Source organism: Ceratina calcarata, unplaced genomic scaffold, assembly GCF_001652005.2.
Source record: "Ceratina calcarata isolate Rehan_Ccalc_2016 unplaced genomic scaffold, ASM165200v1 scaffold576.2, whole genome shotgun sequence".
Lineage (NCBI taxonomy): Eukaryota > Metazoa > Arthropoda > Insecta > Hymenoptera > Apidae > Ceratina > Ceratina calcarata.
In genome coordinates, this window is record NW_017176973.1 from 225,597 (window position 1) to 233,457 (window position 7,861).

Sequence of the window (7,861 nt, forward strand, 5' to 3'; positions counted from 1 at the left end):
ATCCCGAATCCGAACATGGGCGAGATCTTTCAATAATGAACGCCCCCTTCCTTCTATCTATCTTTTGGGGGTAAACCACGCGCTTAACATCTCTTTCTTCGTGGCTTTTGTCCACGAAATCGTATTCCCGTTGCCCCTTTCTGCGCTCGGATGTTTTCTTCCAACCGCAGTTATTTCACTACCGTCTCGAGATCTATTGTGAACAGTTCCGAGAGCATTAAGAAAAACTCCCCCGCCCTCTGTTTTCTTACCTCTCCGGCATTTTCCCCGTTCATCTAATGCTCGCGCTTCCTTTTTCAATTTTTTAGTTGATCACTGCCCTGATTCTCCCTCACAATGGTCTCATTGTCGTGCATGATTACAAGATCCCTTTAAGTTTAATTTTCGTTGTGTGTTTGAAAGTGCTTCTCATTTGGAATACACACTTGGTATTCTTACAAAGCACACTATTATATCTGAACGAGCATTTAAGAGGCTTTTAAATTAAGTTGAATAAATTCCAAAGGAATTAAGTTCCAAAGATTCCTTAATATTTTCTACATGCTCTAAATTCGATATCTAATTCTATAATTCATTTATAAATTTTTCATACATTCTTTCTACAAATTCGAAACTACATTTATAGAAAATAGAAGCCAGTACGGAGTTCACGCTTAATCATCCTTATCACACATACGAACTAAGCGAATTGATTGAAACTTCAATTACTTTATTTCCACTTCAATCTTCCTTGTCCGTTTCCGCTTCATCCTGAACGTGAAACTGCGGAGAGCGGTGTTAAAATCTGGAAACCAGATAGAAGAACTTTTAACGAATTACGCGTCACGATCGTGATCGCCACGGCGGGGTTGGTTCCGTCGGTAATTGAAGTATGAAATCTAATGTCGCATGTCCCGGACTATCGGAGCCCGTGATTCGTCCCGAACCGAGGATATTTCAATTTCTCCGATCTCCGGATTTAATCGGGCCAGATTCCGGAGGTGAGAATTTTAATTAAACGACCGGCCACACTGAAACGGGACGAAAGATAAACAGAATCCAAGAGGTTCGTAGATAGAACACCAGAATCTTGTTGAATTTAAATTGGTTATACCACCGCACCGGTTTGACAAGAAACGCAAACAGAAATCGAATACGTTAACCCAATCTTCTAGTATTTATTTGTTCTACTTTCATGGACAGTATCGTGCAGTATCGTATATATAATTCGGTTACTTTTTATATACATATATCGTCTTTCTTTTATTTCGGTAGATTAAAACTTCGGGCGAATCTCAAATATTCTAACCGCTGGGTTATAAGTAAGGAAATAACGTAGAAATTCAAGCGATTGTGAAAATGTGTACGCGGAATATCGCGCGCTAAATGCGTCACGCACAGCAGCTTCGTTTATCGGCGCCGACGTGAGTGGAAAGAATAAAAATTACCTTAACGAGTGGTCAGACGCTTCTTGGAAACACAAGCCACTGGCACGAAAAGCTTGATGGTAGCGGTTAAACTGAAAATCGATTTTTAAGTGTGGATTAAAATTAATTAACTAATATTTAATCAGTAGATAATTTTAAAAAATTAATATAAAGTCGTTTGGTATATTGTCTTAGATGCTGAGAAATAGATAATGTAATTTAATGGGTTTTGAGTAATTTTCAAAGAGAATTGTTTAAAATGAATAGATGAACTCTGGTTTCCCTTGTAACAGTATTTGCAATAAAAATAATCTCGATAGAAGATAATAAATATCAAATAAACGTTTATTCAGTACATGATATAAAAAACAATTGACAATAAAATTTGACGATCGCTCGGTAGAAATGCACAACATGGTTAGTGCAGTGGTCACATATTTTCCACTAAACGTTCAATTTCGTTTTGCTGTTCAATTTTAATTTAGTACACACAGACTATTGTTTTCATTCAGTGTAGTCCGATTTCTATTGATCTGATGCAAAACGTAATTTAATTCTTATAACACGTTTATTCACTTCGGAATACATTTCGTTTCAAACGAATTAAAATCTGACCCAGTTTGTCTGGTTTAGTTATATGTATTTTAATCTCGATTTCAAATATCGTTTGTTTGAACTATTAACGTTGTACAGTGTAGAATTTCAGTTCGATCAGATATCGTTCGAGGAATTCTCTACTTCATTCATGAATTTTGTTTGTCCTGTAACCCGGAAACTATTTTCGACACTAGCTTTCGACTAAGAATTACTGATTTAAAATTTATTTATTTATAAAATGCATTTACTCCATTATAAGAATAAGCCGATGAAAGTAAAATGTAGGCAGATCCGTGGTCCTCATGAATTTTTATAGAAATATTTCCAAAAGCGTTTGGAAATTCGAATACACAAGCAGGTGAAATGAATATTTATAAGAATATTTTCAGAAACATTGATTCCTTAAAAATATGATTGTCTTGGAAGTTTTGCTCCACACGACCTTCTTTTAAGATAGTTTTGCTTTACTTTGCTGGCTACGCGTGCTCCTATTTTTCTTGTCCGTGCAGACGTAGTTTTATTCTACTTGTCCAGTAAAACGCTGTTTCGTCGTACTTACTTGTGCACGCAGGATTTTAGTCTGGCAGTCCAGCCAGAGACAGGCTCCTTGTCTCCCATTCTTCTTTTCCGTTTGCTGTACGACCATGCGGTTTTATTCTATGTGCACAGTTAAAAGTCGTTCTGTTACAGCTGTCCGCACAAATAACATCTTGTTTACTAAACCGGGCTATCACTTCTGTTCTAACCTGCTCAACATCACAATTGAAATTCCGTCGCAATAAATCGTTTGTCGCTTGTAGATTATAAAATATTATTCATACGTATTTGGAGAACGAAGTATAAATACAATAATTAATAAATAAATTTCATATATACATTTTGTTTCGTACGTAAGAAAGAACTTGAAAAGATTTGGATTTCGCTTTCGATCATCTGAACTTTGGAACTTTTCGTGGAGTGAAAACCACCGGTGAAAAATGATGGCGATTACTATGTAAAATCGGGAGAATGAATCAGACAGCGAAGCCACGGGAAGTATGTGATCCCGTGTAGATCCTGCCGGATTTCGGATGCACTTTGTCCTGGGTAAAAACGGGAATCGGAAACAGGAAAGTCGAGAGGGAACATCTGCAAGGGAAAGGAACCGGGAATTCCGTTTGTTGGTTCACACTCTCTCCTGTCTCCGTGTTCGCGCGTTGGCCAACCGAATAAATGTCCGGTACGCGTCGCGTTCGCGACGGCCGCACGCTCCGCGCAGCCAAGTTTTCACTGCCCCGGCCGAAACTCATTATCAACTCTGTTTCCACGCGATACATCAAGCATCGTCGAACCATTCATCAGGGAGTCTCCACTTCCATGGCCTTCCGTTCGTTTTTTGTTTCTCTAGTTCGTAAACTTTCAATTTCGACGTTCGACATTTTCAGCGACTGACAGATAGAAAGGATTCCGATTTTCACTCACCATAGTGAAAAATATGTATATAACTCGCATATTTTCTGAATTTAATTGCGAATTCGATTTTCTGAATTTAATTGCGAATTGTATTTTTAAATTAAAAAATAGACGAAAGTCTTTTGTGCATAACATATTTCGATATGACGTTATATAGTATTAGCGAACTTGAATTATTGTTCGGCAACGTGTGTAAAACTTGCGAATCGGAACTTTCCGCGCTGGATGCTGCGCGAAGTTTCTTGCGTAAACTCGGCATTCTCATGGGATCGTTTCTGCGAGCCGGTTCCAGATGCTCTCCCAGAAGTTTCGACCTCCCTTTTCAATTTTAGACCATAGAAAAAGTACATCGGCCGAGTGCCGGAAGTTGAAGGAAAATTTTACAAACTACCGCCCAGAATTCCGCAACGATATTGCTCGCCCGACTGGAAAATTTATTCCTTTGAGACTCTATTAGTTCATTGAAATTTCCATTCTTTTTTGATTAAACGCGTCTTAATCCCCCAATGATTGCGCTCTCATTAAAGTAATCGACCGTGTTTCAATAACCCCTAAGAATTCAAGGTTCTCAAAAGAAATTCTTGGGAAAAGGAAGGACGAATAAAACAATGAAATGTTTTTACATCTTATAAATTCATTAAGTAGAAAACAGATTAGTACTTTTATTGAAATTTAAATGTTGAACGCAGTGTTAATTCTACTAATTAATTTAAAAAGCTGTATGCGTTTGTTCGTACATTGTACAGAAAATATTTTCCACAGTCTTGTAACTTCGAAACTGCAAAGATTTTCTTTAGCAGTCTCGAAGTTCTGAAGTGGACGAGAAGAACAACAATCACAATACTCTTGCTGCCCTATTTTTCTTTTCTATCACTCAGCTATTGTACTATTCCTATGGTATTCTAGATTTCAAGGCACAATTTTATACACCTTTCAAAAGATGTGTACTATNCCATAGTGAAAAATATGTATATAACTCGCATATTTTCTGAATTTAATTTCGAATTGTATTTTTAAATTAAAAAATAGACGAAAGTCTTTTGTGCATAACATATTTCGATATGACGTTATATAGTATTAGCGAACTTGAATTATTGTTCGGCAACGTGTGTAAAACTTGCGAATCGGAACTTTCCGCGCTGGATGCTGCGCGAAGTTTCTTGCGTAAACTCGGCATTCTCATGGGATCGTTTCTGCGAGCCGGTTCCAGATGCTCTCCCAGAAGTTTCGACCTCCCTTTTCAATTTTAGACCATAGAAAAAGTACATCGGCCGAGTGCCGGAAGTTGAAGGAAAATTTTACAAACTACCGCCCAGAATTCCGCAACGATATTGCTCGCCCGACTGGAAAATTTATTCCTTTGAGACTCTATTAGTTCATTGAAATTTCCATTCTTTTTTGATTAAACGCGTCTTAATCCCCCAATGATTGCGCTCTCATTAAAGTAATCGACCGTGTTTCAATAACCCCTAAGAATTCAAGGTTCTCAAAAGAAATTCTTGGGAAAAGGAAGGACGAATAAAACAATGAAATGTTTTTACATCTTATAAATTCATTAAGTAGAAAACAGATTAGTACTTTTATTGAAATTTAAATGTTGAACGCAGTGTTAATTCTACTAATTAATTTAAAAAGCTGTATGCGTTTGTTCGTACATTGTACAGAAAATATTTTCCACAGTCTTGTAACTTCGAAACTGCAAAGATTTTCTTTAGCAGTCTCGAAGTTCTGAAGTGGACGAGAAGAACAACAATCACAATACTCTTGCTGCCCTATTTTTCTTTTCTATCACTCAGCTATTGTACTATTCCTATGGTATTCTAGATTTCAAGGCACAATTTTATACACCTTTCAAAAGATGTGTACTATATGTTATATGAATATTTTCATGCAATTGTAATATAGAATTAATAATTAATAATTTATTTTCTGCAACTGTAATATTCTATCATGTACTTCATAATTTAAATTGTAACATTGAATTTTTCTCTTAGCAACGAAAAGTTTGTAGCAATAACTTTTATTAGCACTTTAATATCCTGTAAAAAGTTTGCTGGTAGAGCTGCAGCTGGTTTATTAGTAGCAATTTTCCCGAATACGCGGCAGACTTCTTTCTATGATAAAAGGCGTCCAAAAACGGTACGGCAGCACCACAGGCAATAATTTTAATCCCGAATCGAGCCAGAGTGCCTGCGGGTTTCCCTTTTCCCCTTAACAGTTGCAAAGAGGCGAGCGCTGCGAACTAGGACGCGATCGTCGTCGGGGTCGACAGACCATTTTTCGTGTACGCAGTTCTCGTGACCGTGCCAACGGAGAAAAGGAAATCGAACTGTCATCGACAAGCCAGTGACCGTGCTTTTGCGTACGTTCACAAAGAGCCAGTCTCTGATATTACCGTTCGGGAAGGAATCCCTATTCTCCGTACCATCAAAAATCCCTTTCTTTCCTGTTGAATAAATCTCAACAGTATCGCGTTGCAATACCTTTTTTCTCGGTTATGAATAATTCGCCGAGAAGCGAGAACCAGGAATCCTGGACGACGGTCCGTATCTAGTGTTTGCAATATCTTCTGTTCTCAAAAGTTACAGAAAGTTTGATTAGCTCGAGAAACCGGGGACAATTATGTTCCTGGAACTGAACTTATACCTCGACGAATCGTTCGACTATATTTCTGTTTTTCAAACTTTCCACATTATTTTTGTCCCCGAGTTCTGCAAGAAGACAAGTCGTCGAGACTTGAAAATGGTTCTTTCAATCAACGCGCACAGCTATCCTTTAAGATTATTCAAACTTGCTATAGTATGCAATGTTTGCATGAATCTGAGTAACAAAATGGAAATGGAAATAACAAGATAGCTGTTTTAATAAATATTTTCGCGATGCACATACATCTAATGTTAAACATTAAATTAAATGTGTATAAGTTTAATGATTATAAGTATAATACAGAGAACGATGGTTTTATTTTAACAGAACTCTGGTGTGCTGGAATAAGGCTCTGCTGCTGCCAGCAGTATGACCCGGATTCTGGTCAGGCACCAACCAAGTGGAAATCGCCCGTTTCTACACTGATATCGAGAGAGTGAGTAGAATATCACCACGAACTATCAAACGAGTTCATAAAATTCTTCAAAAGTTTTAGAATGCATGCTTACATTTTCTCTATGTTTCTATTCCTTCATTCAGACAGTAAGTCTGTAGAATATTAGAATTCTTTCGTATCGAAATTTTCAAAAAGAATAACTAACTCGATTCTATCAAGATAACAGGAAAGAAATAGAAACAATATATGAATAATATAATTATTAAAAATATGACGAACGTATTGCAATAATATGTTTAGTATTGCTCAATGATATCGAATGTTAGAAAACACAGTTTTCGAACGTGCTCTGAAAAACATTTTTTGAATATTTCCTCGGGCGACAAAGTTCGCCGCGCGATTGCGTCCGCGCATTGATACAAGTAATCAAGCAAACACGCCGAGGTTGAAGATCGAAACGGTAGGCAAATGTTTGATATCGTTATTACGAATACATCGAGGAAACGTACCGTTCGAGATTCTTCGATTCCACGGAACACGTGCGTATTTTACGTTTTCCAAATACAAGGGCCAGAGAACACATTGGGAAACGCGTTAGCCTCGTGTAAAATCGACAGAATCGAATATTTTTACTATGAACATTCGGCGCCTATTTGAAAAAAAAATTTGCGAGTTTCCGCGTGGGGTTAATGAGGAAACAGAAGAACAAAGAAAGGGGTGGAAAAGTTGGCGGAAAGAATCGTTAATAGCGGTAATTCTCGGTTGGGACAATGGGTGATAGGATTTACTGCGACTTTGATTTCTTTTTTCTCCTTTTTCCAACTTTTCACGACCCTCAAAGCAACTCAGATTGCATTTCTCGCCAGCCTGCTCCGATCGCATTGTTCCCTTTTTACATTTTTGAAAATGCGGTCCTTTGACACGTGCACAGCGAGACAAAAGCGTTCGGATTAATGCACTGCAATGCGTGTAGAATCTTCAACGCTGACTGTATTCCTGTACATCTTTCCAGTGAAATCCTTTCAAACGAATATACAATAAAACATTTTTCATTTTTAAAGTCCTTGCATGGCAATGGTGTGAACTGACGAAAATAAATTCCGATCATAAAAAGGAGAGAATTGAATAAAATTAAAGAACATTATTAACTGCTAATGGAACGAGAAACAGAATGAACACGATAAATATTGGTAATTCACAAAGAATGACGTTATAAAACAAAGCATTGAATTGAAGAAGCATATAAAACCAAATAAAACGTAAAACGTACAGGTATTTTTAAATTTGACATAATTGATTTCTATTACATTGTCTGATTAAGTACCTGTATTGTCTTAAGGATGTATTGGCTATACAGTCAATC

The 7,861-nt window shown here is 37.2% G+C and overlaps 1 protein-coding gene across 1 annotated transcript in view; it reads left to right on the forward strand.

Annotated features, from left to right (window-relative positions):
• Positions 1-7,861, forward strand: part of Nmdar2 (glutamate ionotropic receptor NMDA type subunit 2) — a 198,351-nt gene that overhangs the window by 35,011 nt on the left and 155,479 nt on the right. Inside the window, exon 2 of the mRNA XM_026817405.1 lies at positions 6,429-6,537. The gene's annotated coding sequence lies outside the window, so the exon portion shown is untranslated. The remainder of the gene's footprint in view (positions 1-6,428; positions 6,538-7,861) is intronic.